The following is a 23,540-nucleotide window of genomic DNA, read 5'->3' on the forward strand; positions in this document are numbered from 1 at the left end:
CTGGGAAGTCAACAACTTTTCACATCACTAAACATTTTATATAAACTTATTTTATTATAGCCAGATTAGAAACATACAGGCTACAGTTTTCAAAACTAGATTAATGTGAAACCCTTGGATTTTTAGGAAAATTAGTCTGTTTTTCTACTATCACAGCAAACAAAACTTTGTCATCATAAGTGCTTAAGAATTAGCTGGAATAGCTAGAATGTATTTATCCAAAAGTTGTCTGTATTTAAACTTTTGAACATGATAGGACAATAAAGATTGTTTATGAATGATAATATTTTTCAGGTGTCTTAACTATAGTCTTTGAAAGAGTACAATTCCAAAATAGTATGATTTGAGGGCTGATGATAAGATGTTCCTGTTCCCAAATAGGCCTCTTAATCCACTTAGTACATAAATAAATTACATGAAGAGAGTACCACATGTTTGCCTTAAGACAAACATCTTACCTGGTACATTTTAAAACTAAGTATTTCAAGGAAATACCAGCGTAAACCTGTGGAAAGAGGAGAGCAGCCTGTTTTTCCAAGATGCCAATAACTGACACTTTTCAAATTTCTTGAATTTGGATTCATTTTGGGGAGAATAGAAAAAAGAAAGGAGCATGGTTAGTAAAATAAGAAAAGAACCCAATATTATTAACAGTCATAACATTTGCTAGTAATAGAGACTGCCCCAGTTTAAAATTGATTTTTCAATTAAAATATTAAATGTCATTTTATGATTTTTTAGTCTGGGAGGCAAGTCAGGAGACTTTTATTAATAGTCATTAATTGACAACGCTTCTACAGTTGTGCTTTTTATTTAATATTATAACACATTAACCACAGACATCCTTTGATTTTCTGTCATATTTTCAATTCTCTGTCTGTACACGTCGTCTCAAGAGTAGCAACATTTGTGAATTTATTTTAACAATTCATGATTTTGTCAGCATTTTAAGGGCTTACTGTTCCAACGGGACATTATAACAAAGCACTGAAGAACACAGAACTTCAGTTTAGCTGGAAATTTATATTGGAATACCATTGTTGTCCCTTATTTACTGATTTATACACTGTTCATCAGTGAAATTGAAATAAGATTAGCTATTTTATACAGTTATTATAAGGATGAATTCAATTAGTTTTGAAATATTGGAAATATATGTATTTGATATAAAAACTTGTATATATTACTTTAAAAATATTTATTCATAATAGTTTTAAAACTTTTGTTTAGCCTAATCTAACATCATTTTCCAGAAAATAAACGTGAGGCATCATGTTCAGTAAAATGTGTAGAATCAAACTGACTGTATAAACCCAGCTTTGTCACTTAGTTGAGAAATGTGTCGTACATCTATAAACTCCAGTGTCCACGTGGCATACCTGAGCATACCAAGTCCTTGCTGAGATATGTAATTAAAAGATATGAAATCAATGCTCAGGAGTATGCAGGCACCCAAACAATAGTCATTAACTATTTATGTGATATTTAGAAGTTAAAATTGAAATGACTTTGTGAGAAATGATACGTGTGGGGTAAAGAGAAGGATGTATAAATTTTGGTTTACATAACTGGATAGACAGTGATGTCATTCACGGAAACATTGTGAAAGAGTCTGGTTTACAGAATTCTAGGAAGATGATGGAAAAGCAAGCACTGGAAATCTCTTTACACATAAATAATAATTACACTGGCAAAATCTCTCTGATACAACTCTTTTGGAATTTTTGAATTTAGTGAAACTTACAACTTCCAGGAGAAAGCATGGATAATAAATTTTAGTTAATTTCAGCCGTTAGCTTAGGAGCAACTATCCATCCCCACCCTCAACCCCAAGACAGGGAGCTGTGCACGTATTTCTGCTGCAGCTTGCCTCTAGCTTGCAAAAACTACCATGAGCAAAAAGGACCACATCCTTCGGTTATCAAGGATCTGTGCTGTCATGGTTGATTGCTGCTTCTGAGCACAATGGTAGAGACAAAAAGGTGGTAGCCATTGTTTTTGCACTCCCTTCTGTTCTAAAACCCACTCTTCCTGGCTAAGGTGACTTCCAGGAGATTTAAAAGGCTGTTTGTCCCCCTACATTTTTCCTTTACCCCTTTGAGAAGTCAAACATTAAAGAATAGTATATTTCCAGAGCAACTGCATACATGAGGGAAATTAGAAAGTTTCAGTGTATCATCAAGAAATGGTGCAGGTTCATAAAATACTAATAAAAGTCTTTAAGTTTACAACTCAGTCTGATCTTCAGCACAGACACAGCCTGCAACAATATAAACAAAATAATAACAAAAACAGCAAGCCCTAGGGAAGGGAGAAAATCTGATTTCAAGATTTACCATTTAATTAAATTCAGATGTCCAGTTTTCAACAAATAATCACGAGGCACACACAGGAACAAGAAAGTATGGCTCATTTAAAGAAAACAGATAAAGCAAAATAAAGTCACCGAGAAAGACCTGATGGTAGATCCACTACATAAATACTTTAAAATAACCATTATAATGGTGTCCAAAAAACTAAAGGAAAGCATAGAGAAAGTCAAGGAAACAATGGATGAACAAAATGAAAATATCAATAGAGACAGAAAGGCTAAAAATGAACAAAAAAAAAATCAGGAGCTGAAAATTACCACTGAATGAAAATTCCATAACCTATCCCCCAGAGAATATATAAATTATTCTCATACAAAAACTAAGGTAGTTCATTAACCGCTATAAATGCTCAAGGAATCCTGCAGCTTAAAATAAAAGGACATTAGATAGTAACTCAAAGCTATATGAATAAGTATATATCTCAGTAAAGGTAAACGCATGGACAATATAAAAGCTAGTATTATTGTAACATTGGTTTGTAACTTCATTATTTATTTTCCACAGACTTCAAGAGACTAATATATTAAACAATTATTAGTCTAAAGTTCCCATTATTATAACTTTGGTTTGTACATCTACATTTTGTTTTATACATAATAGAGAATACTAATATATTAAAAATGATTATGTTTTTGAATGTACAACGTATAGACATAATTTTGTGACATTAATAACTGAAAAAATGTGAATGAAGATGTTATAGGAGCTGAGTTTTTGTATATTATAGAACTTTTGCTAATATACATTCAAATTAGAGTATTATAATTTTAGAGTGTTGGCAGTTAATACGGTATCCACAAAGAAAATAATTATAGAATATACATTAAAAAACGTATGAAAGGAATTTAAATTTTCACTACAAAATATAAATTCAATACTAAAAAAGCTACAAGGCATCTAGAAAATAAATAACAAAATGACAGTTACAGTTATCTTCTTATTAACAATTACTTTAATTTTAAATAGCAAAGCCCTTCAAACAAAAGACTGATACTGGCAGCATGGATTATGGCCATGATCCAACTATATACTGTCTAAAAGAGACTCACTCTATATCTGAATACAAAAACAGATTGAAAGTGAAAGGATAGAAAAAGACGCTCCATGTAAACAGTAACCATAAGAGTACTGGGGTGGTTATATTAATACCAGATAAAATAGACTTTAAATAACTGTTAAAAGGTTGCAAGAGTCAAAGGAGGACATTATATATTAATAAAAGGTTCAATATTCCAAGAAGCTATAATAAATATCAACATGTACATAACAGACTACTAGAAGGAAATTTTGATATAAATGAAGGAAAAATAAATAGTTCTACAATAATAATTGAAGACTTCAAAATCTACCCTTAGTAATGGACAAACCAATCAGAAGATAAGTAAAGAAATAAATAACAATAGAGGACTTAAAAAACACAATAAACCAACAAGATGTCAGAGATATTTACAGAATATTCTACCCCACAACAGAATATGCATTCTTCTCAAGTGCACATGGAATGTTTTCCAGGACGGATTATGTGTTAGGCCACAAATTACATCTCAATAGGTTTAAAAGATATCATACAAAGTATCTTTGCCAACTACAACAAAATTAGGTTAGAAATTAGTAACAAAAGAAAAAGTGGAAAAATCAAAAAATGTGTGGAAATTAAACATGTATTTCTAAATTACCAATTGATCAAAGAAGAAATAACAGGGGAACTGTACACGTATTTCGAAATAAATGAAAACTAAATCACAACATGCCAAAATTTATGAGACATAGAAAAAGCAGCGCTAAGAGAGAAATGTATAGCTATAAATGCTTACATTTAAAAGTAAGAAATATTTTCTTTTAATTTAGAAAAAGACATATCTCAAATCAACCACTTTACAACTTAAACCAGAAAAAGAAACTGAAGGCAAGTAGAAGACAGAAGATAATAAAGACTAGAGCAGAGATAGACGAAACAGATGATAGAAAAACAATGAAACCAAAAGTTGGTTGTTTGAAAAGATCAACAACATTAGTAAACTTTTAGCTAGACGGACTAAGAGTAAAAGAAGACTCAAAATTACTACAATGAGAAATGAAAATGGTGACTTTGCTATCAATTCTACAGAAATAAAATTGACTATAAGAGAGTACTATGAAAACTTGTATGCCTAGAAATCTAATTACATATGAAATGGAAAAATTCCTAGAGACATAAAACTTACCAACACTAAATAATGATAAAATTAAAAATGTAAATAGACTGATACCTACTAAGGAGACTGAACCAGTAATAAAATATCTCCTGACAACAAAAGCCCTGGACCTGATGGCATCACCAGTGAATTCCATAAAACATTTAAAGAACTAGCATCAATCTTTTTCAAACTTTTCCAAAAATGCTGTCATGAGGGAACATTTCCAAAACTCATTCTATAAGACATCATTAGCCTAATACCATAGACATATCCTTTATAAACACTGATGCAAAAATCCTCAAAAAATTACTAGCAAAACAAGTTATTAAGCAGCAGATTAAAATGATTACAGACCACAAGCAAAAGAGATTTATTAATATTAATGGAAATCAAAGATATTTCAACATACAAAAATTGTTAAATGTAATACACCATATTAACAATGAACGGTAAGAATCACATGGTTATCTCAACTGATGCATAAATAGCATTTGGCAAAATTTTGTACCCTTTCATGATTTAAAAAAAACACTCAACAAAGTAGAAATATATGGAAACCACCTTAACCTAATAAAAAAATTCATATATAAAAGTCCCATATAAAACGTCATAGTCAATCGTGAAAAACTTAAGAGTTTTCCCTCTGTGATAAGCAATAAGGCAAGGAAGCCTGAGCTTACTACTATTCAATATAGTACTAAAAGATCTGGCCAGAAAAAAATATGTAAGGAATAGAAAAATAAAAGGCATAAAATTGGAAAGGAAGAAGTCAAATTATCTTTGTTTACAGATAATATAATCTTATTTATAGAAAACGCTGAAAATTCCACTAAAATAGTAGAACCAATAAATTAAGTCACCACATAAAAATCAAGTGCATATCTATACAATAACAAAGAATAATCCAAAAACAAAATTAATAAAATAATTTAATTTGCAATAGCATCAAAAATATAAACTATTTTTATTTAACCAAGAAAATAAAAGACCTGTCCTATAAAAGCTACAAAACATTCCAAAAGAAATTAAAGAATATAAAAATGAATGGAAAGGCATCTCATATTCATGATTGGAAGACTTAACATTGTTATAATGTCAACACCACAGATTCAATGAAAATCTATAGACTTAACGCAATCCCTATCAAAATCCCAATGATGCCTTAAAGCAGAAATACAAAAAACTCATCCTAAAATTCATAGGAATTTCAAGAGACTCCAAATAGCTAAATTGATCCTAGAAAAGAACAAGCTAGAACACTCAGACTCCTGATTTCCAAACTTACTATAAAGCTACAGTAATCAAAACATTGTGGTACTGGCATAAAGACAGACATATGGACCGGTGTAATAGGAAAGGTTGCCTAGAAGTAAAGTCTCACATGTATGGTCAAATGATTTTCAATTACGGTGTCAAGAGTATTCAATGGGGAAAAGGCAGTATTTTCAATAAATGTTGCAGGGAAAATGAGATATCCATATGCAAAATAATAAAGTTGGATCCTTACTTAACACCATATACAAAAATTTAGTCAAAATGGATCCATGACCTAAACGGAAGACCTAAAACTATAAACTCTTACAAGAAAGATAAGTTTTAATACTTCAGATTTGGCAATATTTTTTAATAAGACACCTGACATTCACAAAACAAAATTAAAAAGAGGCAAACGGGCTTCACAAAAAGTAAAAAAAAAAAAAAAAAAAGATGAAATAAAAATGCATGCATCAAAAGAAAATTATAACTACAGTAAAAGGCAATTTACCTAATGGAAGAAAATATTTGCAGAACATATATCTAGTAAAGGATTAATATTCAGAATATACAGAGCACTCCTAAAGCTCAGTAACAAAAAACAAGCAACCTGATTCAAAAATCGTCAAAATACTTGAATAGACATTTATCCAAAGAAGATATACAAATGGCAAATAAACACTTGAAAACATGCACAACATCACTAATCATTAGGAAAATGCAAATAAAAACTACAATGAGATTATTTTTGTAGTTCATAAGCGCGATGACTGGGTGTTCACACACAGGTGCAAGTTGTGCCACCTTCGAACCTTGTTACACCGTTGGCACATTACCCATCAGACATGAAAAAAAAAAAACTACAATGAGATACCAGCCCATACCCATTTAGGATGGAAGCTATCAAAATAAAACAGAAAATAATAATTTGGCAAGAATGGAGAGAACATAAAACCCTTGTTCACTGTTAGTGGGAATAAATATAAAATGGAAAAACTGTTGTGAAAAATAATATGGTGAATCATCAAAAATTCAACATGAAATTACCATATGATTCTGCAATTCCATTTCTAGGTATGTACCCAATAGTTTCTTAAATATGTATTTTATACCCATGTTGTTAATAGCATTACTAATAATGGCTAAAATTTAGAAGCAACTCAAGAGTCTATCAAGAGTAGAACGGATAAGCAAAATGTGGTTTTTGTATACAATAGAATATTATTCAACCTTAAGAAGGGAGGAAATTCTAATATATGCTACAACATGTGTGAACCTTGAGGGTGTTATATCAAGTAAAATAAGCCACTCACAGAAAGGCAAATACTCTATTATTCTACTTATATGAGGTACTCAGTGTAGTCAAAATCCTCAGAACAGACAGTGAAATAATGGTTGCCAGGGGCTAATGGAGGGAAAATTTTTCAGTTTTAAAGATTGTAAGAGTTCTGGAGATGGACAATAATGACGACTGAACAATAATATAAATGTGATTAATGATAATTACATTATGTGTATTTTTACCAAAATACAAAATTGGAGAATATAAACAAATAAAAATAAATAAATAAAAAACCAAACCAAACAAAAACCCTGGTTTAAAAGAACAGAATTATGAGTTTGGCTTTGAACAAGCTAATTGGACATGTTATCGGGACTTCCAAAAGAGGATTCAAGTATCTAATGAAATATAGTTAATTTAATGCCACCTATTGCTATTGTCATTCACAGATTCCACACTCAGAAGTTGGAACAGAAAATGTAATTTTTTGAGTCATCTGCACAGATCCTTGATCACTAGGGATGCTCTGGAGATAGAACAGCCTCACATTATTCATCATCGAGCAAAGATACCCAGGTCTTAAAGCCATGTCCTCGCTGCATCTGTCACTGCATGCAGGATTCTGGGAGGGGTAACTTTGAGCAAGGCAGCTGTCTGATGCTAGTTGAAATCTCTGAGAGAGGGAATGGTGGAGAGAGTGGTGTTGCTGAGAGCGAAAGAATGTTTGCAGAAAGCACTCCCTAATGCTGGGACAACATGTCCTCCTTTGAAGAGGCAATAAGGCGACAAATCACTTTGTTCACAATTCTAGTTATGCATCACCACATCTACCGTACTCCCATGTAATATGTTTAACTTGGTCTCTCCTAAGCTACTAATGACCTGGATCTATAAGATATACATTTAAGAATGACTACCATAAATATTCATTTAAAAGAGGTATATGGTTTATGGACCATGAAGATATTAAAATTACCTATGCAATAAGATGCTTCAGTACTTTCAAAAGTATCAAACAAGATGTGATAGACCTTTATTGCAGATGGAAATACATCAAGATAAACCTTTAGCTTTCCAGGTCATATATAAACATCTGTTAAAAGCTACCTACATTTAGTGTTATGCTCACCCATACTCTGTCCACGTCTAGGATAACAAAGGGCAAAAAGTGTTCATTTATTCAGGTGTGGAAAGGTTAATTACTCAAAAAATAAATTTTAAAAACAATCAAAACAAACAGAAATTTCCAAATTGTATCAAATAGAGAACTCATCCTTGATTTTTCAAAGAATTTTCTCAAAAAAAGAAAACCAGAAACAACAATTTCAAATGAAACATCATGATGAGAATATCTTCAGAATATTTTACTCTGTTTCTAAGGAAATGTGGGTGAGTCCTACATTACTGAAAGTGGTCTTCGTTTTCTCCAAATATGCTATTTTCAGAAATAAGAAAACGTACAGCTCAGTAAAACACTGTAATAAAAAGCATGATATTTAATGTAAACTCATTCAGAGTAATCATGTGAACATGGTTCTATTTCTGTCTATGTCTATACATCATCATCCTAAGGCCAGTAAATTTATTTTAAACTAAATATTGGTCTCCTGAGGCAGAGGTAATACAATAATAATAATTTAGAAAAAAAATTACATTTTAACACTGCCACTTTTTCATAATAGTGCTATTTTTCCCTACATAATGCAAAAACACAGACAAATCCAAAAAGCATATTTGTGCCTTAAATTGGGGCAAAATAGGGTTTTTTTTTTCTCAAACATGGGATAGTAAGAAGAGCTCTCATCTTAAATTCTTACAGTTAGTTGAATTGTTTACACCAACATTGCATTTTTATAAATAGCTTCTCTTTGTTTCTTAAAAATACTAGAATTTCATGTTGCAGTTTTTGACAGCTTTATCGTCTGTAATAGTCATGTTTAGAAAAGACCTGGCAGGTGAACAAATACAGCCCACAAGAAGTAGAAAGACAAACATTATTAAGAGGTTTTTGACAATTTTTACAAAGAAAAATATTTTATAAAAGACAACCCTGTTTTCTTCACATTTTAGAGCTAGTCTTCATAAGTGTCTAATACAACACTGGATGATTGTAGGCATAGTTTTTCACTTAAGTATTAATAGAAATAATTTATTACTAAAATATTCATTTATTTTTAAATTTAAGTTAGAAAGAAGTTTGCTGCTTTCTGATATGAAATTTTGAAGCTCAGGAACCAATTTTTTTCTTTGAGAACACATCTCTGAAATTACAGTGTCAGTCAATGAGAAATATGGCTTGATATTCAAAGAGCATAAAATCTGATTTATATATGACTTTTAAGAATGTCTTCTTGTATAAAGTAATATATATTTACTTATTCTATGAATGCAGTGATTTATACTATACTGCAGGATTTACTATGAGATATTTATCATATCTTTGCCTATATACATAAAGGCAAAGTGGAAAATGTTTTCAAATGCTATTGATTTCCATCCAGACTTAATGAAAAGCCTGACCTTCTGAAAAAAGACTTATTATCACTACTTCCTTATTAGCTGTTATACACTATTTCTTCTTTCAAGTGTTATCGTCTGTTTAACTTGGCATTAGCAAAGGCAATAATCATTACTTTTAGTTGTTCCCCATGTTAAAACTTTTTTTAAGGCCACTATTATAAAAGCAATATCAAAAGCAAAATTCCGTAAATATAGGATATAGTTTGGATGTTTTCTCCCCTCCAAATCTCATGTTGAACTGTGATCCCCAGATCCGTTGAAGGTGGGTCCTGTTGGGAGGTGTTTGGATCATGGCAGGTGGCTCCCTCATGAATACCTTCGTGCCTTCCCTGCAGTAATGAGTTCATGTGAGAGTTGGTTTTTAAAGGGCCTGACACTTCACCACTCACTCTCTTGCTCTCTCTTTTGCCATGTGATACACAGGCTCCCACTTTGCCTTTCACCATGATTGGAAGTTTCCTGAGGCCTCACCAGGAGCAGATAATGGCACTATATTTCTTATACAGCCTGTAGAACTGTGAGCTAAATAAACCTCTTATCTTTATAAATTATGCAGTCTCAGGTATTCCTTATAGCAACTCAAATGGACTAACACAATATTTTTCATGGAAAGAAATGTGAATGGCTTTATGAGCACATTAGTTCTCATACAAATACAAAACATATAGCTTAACTATGAAAAAAGTAATAAGTAAATATCATTATTAATAGGTAATAATTTAAGAATTCCACAGTGAAGAACTCCTTCATTACACATCAATGTGTACCATAGGAACCACTGATAAGGTGGCAACAAGAAAAAATCTCTTCAAATTAGTAACTAATCTTTCAAAATCTGTTATTAGGTAAAATATAATAGTTGTATTTCAAGTATTACATTGACTTTGCTTAGATTAAAATTATCACACATATGAGACAACTGCATAATCTGAAATATAAATTTAGGGAGAATGAGCTACAAATAAACACTAAGATAGTGAGAAAGATAGTAGGGCATTGGACAAAGATATTCCAGTTTATACAAGCCTGAGTTTAAGTATGCCAACTTGCCTTAGATTCTTGAAATTTATACTTTATCATTGTATGCACTGTATCTTTGCAAAGCAATAAAAGTGTGTAAGGAACCAAGAATGACATAAGTCCGCTAGGATATTTTTTATATGCCACGTGTCTTGCTATAAACTTCCTTCAAATAATTCTGATTGTAACAAAAATATCATTTTGTTTTCAATATTTTATGAAGTTTTAAAATATTCCCAAGGAATGATTATCAGACAAATACTTGGCTCTGTGCTCTCTTTAGAGCAGTTTTCCACCTTGGGAAACTGCTTTTGAGATCAGCAAAATAAAACCGCTGATATTTTTAGAGCCCATACAGTAATGTTTAGAGAAGTTTTCTGATTTCTTTTTGGATACAGGTACCCCAGAATTATTTAAAGTAATATTCATAAAAGGACTGCCTTATGATATTTAATATAAAATGAAAGTAATTTATATTAGAGTATATAAAGTATAGTGAATAGTCAAAAAGCTCCAGTACATTCTGTCTCCTTCACACTTGTTTTTAGTTCTGAAACTAATACAAGGATTTAGAAAATAGGACTTTATGCAATATAAACCACCTAGCTAGTATATTAATATATTATAATTTTTAAATATTAATTATTAAAAATTATTTAGTGCCTTCATTATGCCAGGCACTCTTCTAAGCACTGAAGAAACGCAATGATCAAAACACATACAATTATGCTATCTTGGAATTTACAGTCCATGAGGAGTAAGTGAGGAGAGATAAACAACAAACGAGGAAACAAGCAAATACAGAATATGTCATGTACGGATTTTGGTTGTGATGAAATATAAATCATGTAAGGAAGGAAATGGTGGTGCAGGTGTTGAGGGCAATATTTCAGATGCTATGAGAAAACAGGTCTCTCTGTGAAGGTTTCATTTCAGCAGAGAGCTGAACGAAATCAAGGTAAAAGGCATGCTGATCATTAGGGAACAGAGTGTTCATGTAAAGTGCAATAATGAAATTGAAAAGGTCTAACTTGATGTGGTTTGGGGTACCTGAAGAGCAGCAAGATGACTAGTATGGCTGAAGCAAAGAAGCAGTGCATGGTAGAAAATTATCTCAGAGAGGTCACTAGAACAAATACATTGATCTGTTTGCAGTGAATTGATTCTTAAAATTTTAGTAATTATGATGTTATATTTACTCTATTAGACAACGTGACAAGAAGAATGGATCATTAAAGAGGCATAAGTGGAAAACACCTGTTTCAAGATATGTAGTGCTATGATAACACCAAGGGAATACATTTGAAAGCATTAGTTTGCAGCTGCAGATGTAATGAGTTTCTCTAATATTACTTCTTTGTAAGTGAAAAGGAGCTGAGAAAATTAGATGACAAAAATTCTAAAAATGTTAAAGCAACAAAGATAAATGTAATTAGATGTGAGGAATGTTCAACTGCCAACTGGCAGTATAGCTGTACTTGAAAGAAATTGATGGGCCATCTAACAATTCTAGTCCCTTATATTCCAGCAGCCACTTCCTGAAAAAATATTCAGTTGGGAAGCAAGTTAGATACCAGGATCTGTCTTTCAAGATGAAGCTTCTTGAAACTTCTTCTCTCGACATTGTAGTTTAAACGGAAGTTTGAAATAATTACAAGTTTTCAATAATTCTACTACATTTCTTTATTGTATATTAGGGAATTCTGTCATTTGCAACAACAGAGATTCCATCGAATTTTATGATCTCATTGAAAAGCTGCTATATTTGAAAATAATCAAATGTAAAAGTCTATTTCAAAGCTTTTGACATTTTAACTGTTTATCAAAAGAAAATTCGAATTAGTAATAATTTTCAGATTCAATATCAAATTATGTAATAACTCAGCATATACTTCACACTAAGCCAATAAGGTATGCTTACTGTTTTGATGTGTTTTTATTTGATGGCATATCCTGCTAGAATCAAAGTCTGACCCATTTTCTGTGTAAAACAATGTATGGTCTATGATGTTTCCATTTCTTATCTGAAAGCAATGATTTGTAACATTGCTTTATTTATTGTATATTATTATAACAAGTTTCTTTTAAATATATTAATATATAAGCTAATATTCATGTTACCACCATTAAATGAAAAACATGCTAGGTCATAGTGTGGTATCCTTATTAATATAACATAATATTTCTGTAAAATTTGAAATTTATTCTTGGTTTTATTATCACAAAAAAACCACAATGAAGAATGAAACAACTGCTTTCAGAGCCAATATATTCATCCAACATTTTCACTCTAAGACCCAATCAACATTCTTTGGTCTTTAAATGTTAATGTGTGCACTGTCAAATGATTCCTTAGTCACGAGTTTTAGCAAGTTATAACTGGATAGTTTTCTCTATTACAGAACTTTTTTGAGTCTGACATACCATATATACAATACGACAATGAAATAGTGGTAATTCGTAGGTTTCTCTGAATGAACATATTTCTATGTCCTTGAAACACTATTCCATGGAGCAGAATATGGGAAAAGATGTTTCTGTACCACAGATTTCTAGAGACCAGGACATAGATCTTAGTATCCTAACCTCCTCCCTCTTAGAGCCTTCCTTTCACAGGGTAGGCAATCAACTTTAGAACTATCAATGAATATCACAAAACAATGTCAGAGTATTGCTTTCCAAGCCTCCTGCTATTGGCAACATGAAGGATAATGTAGGTAGGCAGTGGGGAATATTTTATTTTCCCCTTTATAATCTGAAATCTACTAGTGGACAGCAAATATATAAAATTTTTAAACTTGAAATCAAGTCACACCTTAGTTTCAGGGTGCCAATTATCACAAACTGTAAAACTCTATACTTTTAATGAGAAAAGAAAGAAAAATATGGTGATAGTATTTTTGACAGAACCAACAATATAATAGACAATAAAGATTTTATGTCCCTGAGTCAAATGCAGCTGCTGCAAGAACCTGAAAACTCTATGAGGGTGGATATTATACTAAGGAAACCTGGGGAGGATAATAGTTTATCTGTCTTCTTATTGTTATATTTCTGGCTCCCTTTATAGGACCTCATTAATAATAGACTTTTAGTAACATCTCTTGATGGTTGAACCTAGAAAATGTATGATTATTTTCAACATAATTATCTCTATATACTTCCAAATAGGAAGCAAAGTGGTAATAAAGTGTATAATTCCTTCAAATTATTTCAACTCAGAGCTTTTACTCACAAAAATCAGAGCTCTTCCTTGGCTCTCTTATTTGACCTCTGGTCCTAAGGATTGCAGTGGAAGCAGTTAACCTCCATCTATAACACATGATCTGAATCAGTTTAGTAATATTGATTTCTGTAACTGCCCACTTATTAATATATAGAAGTGTTATAGTCACATTTGTCCAAATTTAACATTTCCAGAATACTTCCAGTTTTTGGTTAATATGTCAAATTTGTAATCTTATAAGGACTTAAGGCCCATCCTTACAATCAGAGGTAAAAAAAGACAAATAATGTTTTCATAGAAAACCATGCAGATTCGGTTATTGCCAGAAAATACCCAACACATAAAATTTTGCCAAATAAAAGTGTATGTTTTTTCAAAAGTCTATATTCCAATGTTTGAGGTGGGGACAATAGACTTGGTAGCCAAATGATACCATTAATTCAACCCCATACTGGAAAACAACAAAAAATAATTAATTTTTAGAGAAAACTTATGTCCATAGTTTGTAACGAAGTGTCTATAAAAGACTAGTCTTTCAGAGTAGATTTATTTCTAATTGAAAAGCTAAATTATCAACAAATGTTAACATTTTATAAGTGGTAATTGCCACTTACTATTTAGTTGTCAAGTGGGCATGTCCGCAGTGCATTCCTCTCCAAGATGCTATTGTCATTTTCTGAAAGTACCAAAAACACATTGCACTTTAATACTGTTAGACACTTGGAGGAAATTCACGAACAATTCCCTTTGGACTAGCAATGAAATACCACACTTGAATATCAGCCTTACTTTTTCAAGGTACTTAGAAAAGGTCATCCATTCAGAAAGAACAAAACCAAATAAAGTTAGATACTCTCTGAGAGGAGGCTTGCTTTGATAGTTGTATTCACATCTTTACCAATTAACATGCTCTAGAATGGGGCATCCACGTGTGGTATGCTTCACGATGAACCGTTCACTTTCACTCTATTCACCACCTCACTGAATACTCTTAGTTTATTTGAGTTGAATATTCAGTTGACTCTTGAACAACGTGGGGGTTGCTGCCTATTGTGCAGTCCAAAATTTGCATATAACTTTTGACTCCCCCGAAATTTAACTGCTACTAGCAGTTAATAGATAATAGTTGACTGGAAGTCGGTGATAACATAGTGAATTAACAAATATTTTTCATATCATATGTATTATTAATATATATCATATTATTAAAATAAAGGTTAGAAAATGTTACTAAGTAAATCATAAGGAAGAGAATAATGTATGTGCTGATAATTAAGTGTAAGTGGATCATCACAAGGGTCTTCGCCCTTGTCATCTTCACACTGAGCAGGCTGAGGAGAAAGAGGAAGGGCTGGTCTTTCTGTTTCATGGGTGGCAGAGGTGAAAGAAAATCCACACATAATTAGACTCATTCAGTTTGAACTCATATTGTTTAAGGGTCAACTGTATTACACTTTGTGATAAGGATAATGTGTGTTGCATGTCTGAAGTAATGCTACATGGAAATGAATACTCCCAAATGGGGTAATGGTCAAATTTTCTGAAGGATTTGTAGCAAGATTAATAAATTTCATCCATCCACAAAATGTTTTTAGTTTCAAATCAATATGAACCATTAGAAAAAAGTAGATGTGCTTGATGATTAAATGAATTTTGTAATAAACTTTCATTTATATACCAAAACCAAAATAACAGATATCTAAAAAAAATGCCTAAAATGAAAACATAGAGTTGGACAAAATAGTGAAAGCAATAATATTTACCTGTTTAACTAAAATTCTATTAAAACATGACTTATTTGCATCTCATCTCCAAAACAAAAATAATTTCTCAAATTCATTGTAATGTCAAACTATGTATGTGGGTACATGCTTTGAAGTATAATATATTTCACCACAAAAATTCAAAATTGTTTAAGAAGTGTTTTGAGGCCAGGCATGGTGGCTCATGCCTGTAATCCCAGCACTTTGGGAGGCTGAGGCAGGTGGATCACAAGGTCAGGAGTTTGAGACCAGCATGGCCAATATGGTGAAACCCTGTCTCTACTAAAAATACAAAAATTAGCTGGGCCTGGTGGTGCGCGCCTGTAGTCCCAGCTACTCGGGAGGCTGAGGCAGAAAAATTATTTGAACCCAGGGGTGCAGAGGTTGCAGTGAGCCAAGATTGCACCACTGCACTCTAGCCTGGTGACAGAGTGACTCCATCTCAAAACAAAACAAAAAGAAAACAAAAGAGAAGTGATTTGAATTCATATTTAAACTTGGCCAAATTTATTTTCAGATTTTATTTGTACATACACAAACATATAAAGGTTTAGAAAAATTTTTAGATCTTTACATTTATGCAGTTGTTATATAACTAATATCAATTTTAATATTATACTAAATTCTGTGGAGATACCTGAAGAAAAAGAAAGAATAATTATTTTAAGTCAACTATGTATTTATACTACAACTATTTATTCCAGCCCTAACCTCCAGAACTTATTAGTTTACTTAAAATCATGTAAATTATTATCAGTAACTATTTTGAAGACTTTTTATGGCATTGTTTTATATAAAAACGAAAAACACTGTTCTTATGGGTAACCACCATATTCCTGGTAAAAGACAAAAAAATAAAATATATTGAAAATTGAAAAGAGTCAGTTAACACTGGTTTCAACAGAAATTAATTTTGGAGATAAAGCCTAATGTTAAATTCACCTTGGTGATCAATCCACACAACCTATGGCTAACAGCATTCTTAAATGTGAATTCAGTTGTTAATTTGCTGACATCTTTTATATAAAAAAATAAGAATCATAATGAATCTTTCCACAGTAGTAAATTAAATGATTTGAATTTCTGAACCCTTCAGAAAAGAGAAATTTAACTTTTTAAAAAGTCCATCTTTTAATTAAGAAAGGTTAAAGTTAGGAGAGAGAGAGAGAGCAAGTGTTACTTTTCCAGTCCCTGGATTTAACCATAACAATTGAAAGGGAAAAATTTCTAAAAGTTTCTAAAATTTGTTTAACCTTAAGAACCAAAACAGGTAAGGTTAATATACCCATGGCTTTAAAAAAATTACAAATACTTCTGAATGTTTTAAAATGCCTCTTTGTCTAATTAAGCCAGGTTGAAAGTTCAAATTAACTGAAACACAGGATTATTTTATATTTTATTTATCTTATTTCATTTTTATTTTATTATTTTATTTTATTTTATTATTTTTTTGAGACAGAGTCTCGCTCTATCACCCAGGCTGAAGTGCAGTGGCGCAAACTCAGCTCACTGCAACCTCCACCTCCTGGGTTCAAGTGATTCTCCTGCCTCAGCCTCCTGAGTAGCTGGGATTACAGGCGCCTACCACCAAGCCTGGCTAATTGTTTTTGTATTTTTAGTAGAGATGGGGTTTCACCATGTTAGCCAGGATGGTCTCGATCTCCTGATCTCATGATGCGCCCGCCTCCGCCTTCCAAAGTGCTGGGATTACAGGCATAAGCCACTGCGCCCGGCCTGAAACACAATATTTTAAAGTGATAATTCCCAATGTGTCATTCATTATATTTAGCTGAATCATACCAATCGCACTTTCATTGCCGTTGATTTTAGTTTTGATTCAATGTGTGTATTAGTTCGTTCTCACGCTGCTAATAAAGATATACTCGAGACTGGGTAATTTATAAAGGAAAGAGGTCTAATTGACTCACAATTCCACATGGCTGGGGAGTCCTCACAATCATGTTGGAAGGGGAAGGGGGAGCAAAGCCACATCTAACATGGTGGCAGGCAAAAAATATAGTGTGCAGGGGAATTCTCATTTATAAAACCATCAGATCTCGTGAGACTTATTCACTATCATGAGAACAGCAGGGGGAAGATCCACCCCGCTATGATTCAATTAGCTCCCACGGGTTCCCTCCCATAGCATGTGGGATTTATGGGAGCTACAATTCAAGATGAGATTTGGGTGGAGACACAGCCAAACCTTATCAATGTGAAAACAGAAGAATATGCACAAGCTCTTGATGTTAGTTCTCCATTTTAAACATGTTTATTTTTTCAAACTTTTGTGGTTTTGGAACAAAAGAGAATCGTTAATACTTGTTAATTTAATAACAATTTTTATATAGCATATGTGAACTATAGTTACTGAATTTAGAATTTCAAAAGAAACAGTAAATTACACAGAAATATCTGATTGTATTACTATCACAAATCTCCAATTCGAAATACTTTTAGATGAGTAACAATAAAAGTACTATAAATGTACTTTAGATGTTTCAGTAGCTAGATGACACAATTATCATAGAAGTGAGGGTTTTTAAATGATTTCAAAAGCATTATTAGTGTAACGCTTCAAACATCAGCTCCTTCAGGGAGTAATTCCTGATTAGTTCCATACTCTCCCTTGGATCACCCACTTGTACAATTCATCTCTGTAACTGTCCTTAACTACGCATCTCTGTAACTGTCCTTAGCTAAAATTTTTATATGATTTCTTTAAGTGACTTTCTGTTCCTCAAGATTCTAACTAAACACTGTCTTATGTTTTTTCTAAGCAACTTTGTTGTATGAAGTGGCAAAATTAGGTATTATGGAAGGAAGCAAAAATATATGTAGCTAATAATAGTGGATGATTAAGATCTCAGAAAAAAAAGATGTCAAAAATATTTATGATCAGGGCAGCAAACATTATGCTAGGAATTGTAATCAATATTAACCAATGTCCCTTTGCCCTCACCCTCCACTCTTATTCATCCATTCACTCACAGATTACTTGAGCAACGTTTTGGGGTTTTTTGGGTTTTTTGTTTGTTATGTTTTTTATTTGTTTTTTGTTGTTTTTGTTTTTTGTTTTTTGTTTTTGAGAAAGAGTTTCGCTCTTGTTGTCCAGGCTGGAGTGCAATGGCGCAATCTCAGCTCACTGCAACCTCTGCCTCCTGGGTTCAAGCAATTCTCACGCCTAAACCTCCCGAGTAGCTCGGATTACAGGCACCTGCCACCACGCCTGGCTAACTTTTGTATTTTTAGTAGAGACAGGGTTTCAGCATGTTGGCCAAGTTGGTCTCCAACACCTGACCTCAGGTGATCCACCCACCTCGGCCTCCCAAAGTGCTGGGATTACAGGCGTGAGCCACTGTGCCCGGCCACATATTGTTGTTTTATATGCACACACGTGAATTTATATAAATAACATTTTGTTATATACTTCATTTTCTTAACTATTTTCACTATACACTATGTTTTAAGACCTATATGTTTTTCTGTGTATTCATTATTCATATAACTCACCCATATCCAATGGCTTCTTAATATATGGCTATATGGCTTCTTTCTTTCTTTCTTTCTTTCTTTCTTTATTTATTTATTTATTTATTTTTGAGACGAAGTCTCATTCTGTTGCTCAGGCTGGAATTAAGTGACATGATCTCGGCTCACTGCAACCTCTGCCTCCTGGGTTCAAGCAATTCTCCTGCCTCAGCCTCTCAAGCAGCTGGGATTACAGGTGCCCACCACCACGCACAGCTAATTTTTGTATTTTTAGTAGAGACGGGGGTTTGCCATGTTGGCCAGGCTGGTCTGGTCTCAAACGCCTGACCTCAGATGATCTGCCCGCCTTGGCCTCCCAAAGTGCTGGGATTACAGGCATGAGCCACAGCGCCCGGCCATTACTATGGCTTTTACCTGAAAAATCCTCAAGTGTTCATACACATCTATGAAACAAAACCTATTTCCAATCTAATAGGAAAAATGGCTCATTTCTCACCACCTTCCATTGCCTGTAGCCGATGTTCTTCTATTCAGCATCAGACTGCATCTTCACAGGCTATTGTCCTGAAGAATGTTGCACTGGAATCTGGTGGCTGATTTAGTATAGGCCATACATTGTTGAAGTTCATGAACCATCACAGATGGAAAACTCAAATTTCCATCAAGAAAGAGGAAGTATTTCTCCCCCTTTTTTCTTTTCCTCTATGTGAAAACCACAATGAGATACGTTGCTTATCCAATTCTCTGAAGATGCAACTTAATCAGGAGTCAGTGATTCCTTTGGAATCCAAAAATGTACTAAAATTTTATACAATATTTTGAATGTACATAATACGCATTTTTGCCTAATTTTCATTGAATCTTTACCCTATGGCCATATATAGAGTCAGCAGTGCTTTTAGGAAAGTAAACATACAGGAGACTTTTTTAAATGTTTAGTTTATGACTTGGTACTGTGTGAAATAATCAAGGACAAAATATTTCCAAAACTAAACTAATTTTTGAACTAATAGCAAAAATAGAAAATAAATAAAATATACTACAGAAAATGCTAATATTCAGAAAAATATGCATTTATAACTGGATATCTATTTAGATTGAAAATGTTTAATTTTCATTGAAACATTGAAAATGTTTAATTTTCAATCTAAATAGATATCCAGTTATAAATGCATTTCAATTGCTGACTACCTAAGTATGAAGGAGGTCTATTTGCTCTGTTTTTTTTAAATGTAAATTTTGCTTCTATCTTAGCATGTTGCTTTTCTTTTCTGCATATAAGCGCAAATATTTTCAATAGTGGACTGCATCACATATATCCCAAAAATACCTGAAATGTGCATATAGACCTTTCTTTTATAACTCAAGAAGAAAGGAGCAGTTTCTGTTGGGGAAGGCAATCCTAGGAATGCTCAGGAGGATAAATTGCATGGTAGATTGTTTTCTCAGCACTTTTAGGATTAAAGAAAGACAAGCAAGGGCCACTATTTAGAAACTGTTGCTCATGGATGACTAGATGAGTCTAACACACACATACATGCGTGCACACACACTGTTACACATGTGGGCAATTTTTTTTGGAAGGAGGCATGGGGAACCGATTCTTGCTCTGTCACCCAGGCTGGAGTGCAGTGGCACAGTCTCGTCTCACTGCAATTTCCACCTCCTGGGTTCAAACAATTCTCCTGCCTCAGCCTACCAAGGACCTGCGATTATATGCCACCATGTAATGGTGGAATGTAATTGGGGAATCCTGATCACTACCTTTAAAAAGCATTCTCTGTCCTGTGCCTATGCTAATCGTGTGGACATGGAGGCCTCCACCACTTCTCATCCCAGTGGTGCCTGAGAAAGTGTCCTGGTTCCACCCACAGGTGCAAGAATGGCTTCCTCCTCAAAGCCGTGCTGTACTGTGCAACCAATCTAGAATCTCATAAAGTCTCATCCCTGCTGAGAAGCTCATCCAGTCATCCATGAGCAACAGTTTCTAAATAGTGGCCCTTGCTTGTTTTTCTTTAATCCTAAAAGTGCTGAGAAAACAATCTACCATGCAATTTATCCTCCTGAGCATTCCTAGGATTGCCTTCCCCAACAGAAACTGCTCCTTTCTTCTTGAGTTATAAAAGAAAGGCCTATATGCACATTTCTTAATGTAATCAGATATAATTTTTAGACCAGAAGAGTAAAAAGGAATTGGGATTATTATGTGCCTTACCTTGCATATGTCTGTGTTGGCAGATAAAATATAGGGCCATATAAATATCTCCCTAAAAAAAGTGGTTGATCTGAAATACAAACTGGTTATTCTGTATGTGTATGTTTGTGTATATATATATATATATATATATATATATATATAGCTATATTTGATGAACCTAGCCTTAATAAGAAAGGGAACCACAGGTCAGACAACCACAAAAATCCTTCTTAAATCTGTAATCATTTGAAAATGTGGCTTCGAATAATTAATTTATTAATTAAATCCATAGGCAGCAGTTATCCCAAAATGGTCACTTTATTAATGTGATATGAACAGAAAGAGTTATTGATGAATATTTCACTAATGATCCAAAATCATATTGAAAATTAAATGCAGATGTTAGATTGATAGTTTAAATACGTAATTGCCATTAATATATTCACAAAACATTATTAGGAATTTAAAATCCTTTTTATTAAGTTATCATGATGAAATTGTCATAAATTAAGCTATGGATAGCAAATTCCTTCTCCATAAATTTTTGACCATCACTTTCATAACATCAAGATTTATTTACATTTTTCCTACCATCAATCTTTACTTCATTATAAAACGCGGTGCTCTTCTAATTAAAACATGAATCTCCATGACTGATTAAAATGGAATTATAAAAATTTAACATTCACTCTGATAATTTTGCACATTAATCACAGTGCAAACTAATGAGTATAATGGGCATTAAAACTAATCACATGCTTATAGTAAAATAAAAATATTGAGGCCACAGATTAAAGTTTTCACAGTAAGAATTATGCAAGTGTAAAGTGTTTGTATCTTTAACACATTCCATTAATTTATATAGCTTCAATAGAATATAACCTGACCCATAATGTTTCTTGTTTTGTGTAAGTGTATGTTCTGTTTGATCTTAACACTATCTTATTTATTTATTTATTTATTTATGTTTAAGACAGGGTCTCACTCTGTTGCCCAGGCTGCAGTGCAGTGGCACGATCTCAGCTCACTGCAACCTCTGCCTCCCAGGTTCAAGGGAACTTCCTGCCTCAGCCCCCCTAGTAGCTGGAATTACAGGCATGTACCACCATGCCCAGCTAATTTTTGTATTTTTAGTAGAGACAGAGTTTTGCCATGTTGCCCAGGCTGGCCTCAAACTCCTGACCTCAGGTGATCCACCCATCTCGGCCTCCCAAAGTGCTGGGATTACAGGCGTAAGCCACTGTGCCTGGCCAACAGTTATGTTATTGACACAGATAATTCCACAATATCGGTTACATAAATGCAATCTTTTCACCACTTTTATAAAACGTATAATATAAAAAGATTCAGAAAATTTTAATAAATATATTTTGAAAAGTAATATTTTATATATATACAATTTTTTGTTTGTTTCAGACAGGGTCTTGCTTTGTCACCCAGGCTGGATTGCAGTGTCATGATCTTGGCTCACTGCAGCCTCCACCTCCCAGGCTGAAGTGATCTTCCCACCTCAGCCTCCCCAGTAGCTGGGACTACAGGGTCATGCCACTGTGCTTGGCTAATTTTTTAAAAAATATATTTTGTAGATATGAGGTCTCACTATATTGTCCAAGCTGGACAATAACTCTTGTGCTCAAAAACTTTCCTGCTTTCAGCCTCCCAAAGTGCTGGGCTCCACCGCACCCACCTTAAATCATTTTCTCTAAAAATAAATACTTTTTTTATTATTTTCAGAGATGAAGTTTGCCTGATTTTACATCTGCTAGATGTCTTGAAAGTCAAGTCTCACCAGATGAGTGGGAGAAAAATCACATAAGCCTAAATAGTATATGTAAAAAAGTGTCAGCATTGGAATTTTAATTCTGGAAGTTTCCTTAAAAAAAAAAAATCAATTAGGCCAGGCACGGTGGCTTAAGCCTGTAATCCCAGCACGTTGAGAGACCAACCTGGGCAGATCACGAGGTCAAGAGATCGAGACCATCCTGGCCAACATGGTGAAACCCCTTGTCTACTAAGAATACACAAATTAGCTAGGCGTGGTCGTGGGTGCCTGTAGTCCCAGCTACTTGGGAGGCTGAGGCAGGAAAATTACTTAAACTCCGGGAAGCAGAGGTCACAATAAGCGGAGATCACACCACTGCACTCCAGCTTGGGTGACAGAGCAAGACTCTGTCTCCAAAAAAAATAAAAAATCAATTAAAATCCCAGGACTTCAGCTTTCTCATCTCTAAAATAGA

General features: G+C 33.3%; 1 protein-coding gene and 1 non-coding gene across 8 annotated transcripts in view; one reads left to right on the forward strand and one right to left on the reverse strand.

Moving 5' to 3' along the window:
- The window catches only part of PCDH15 (protocadherin related 15), a 1,753,436-nt gene that overhangs the window by 1,685,739 nt on the left and 44,157 nt on the right, over window positions 1–23,540 (reverse strand). For all 7 annotated transcript variants that reach the window (XM_054659631.2, XM_054659630.2, XM_054659628.2 and 4 more), the window contains exon 3: window positions 14,466–14,527. The gene's annotated coding sequence lies outside the window, so the exon portion shown is untranslated. The remainder of the gene's footprint in view (window positions 1–14,465; window positions 14,528–23,540) is intronic.
- Window positions 6,548–6,649, forward strand: LOC112204695 (small nucleolar RNA U13). The gene has a single exon (XR_002938362.1). It is a non-coding gene; the product is annotated as a small nucleolar RNA U13 (small nucleolar RNA).

Source organism: Pan troglodytes, chromosome 8, assembly GCF_028858775.2.
Source record: "Pan troglodytes isolate AG18354 chromosome 8, NHGRI_mPanTro3-v2.0_pri, whole genome shotgun sequence".
Classification (NCBI taxonomy): domain Eukaryota; kingdom Metazoa; phylum Chordata; class Mammalia; order Primates; family Hominidae; genus Pan; species Pan troglodytes.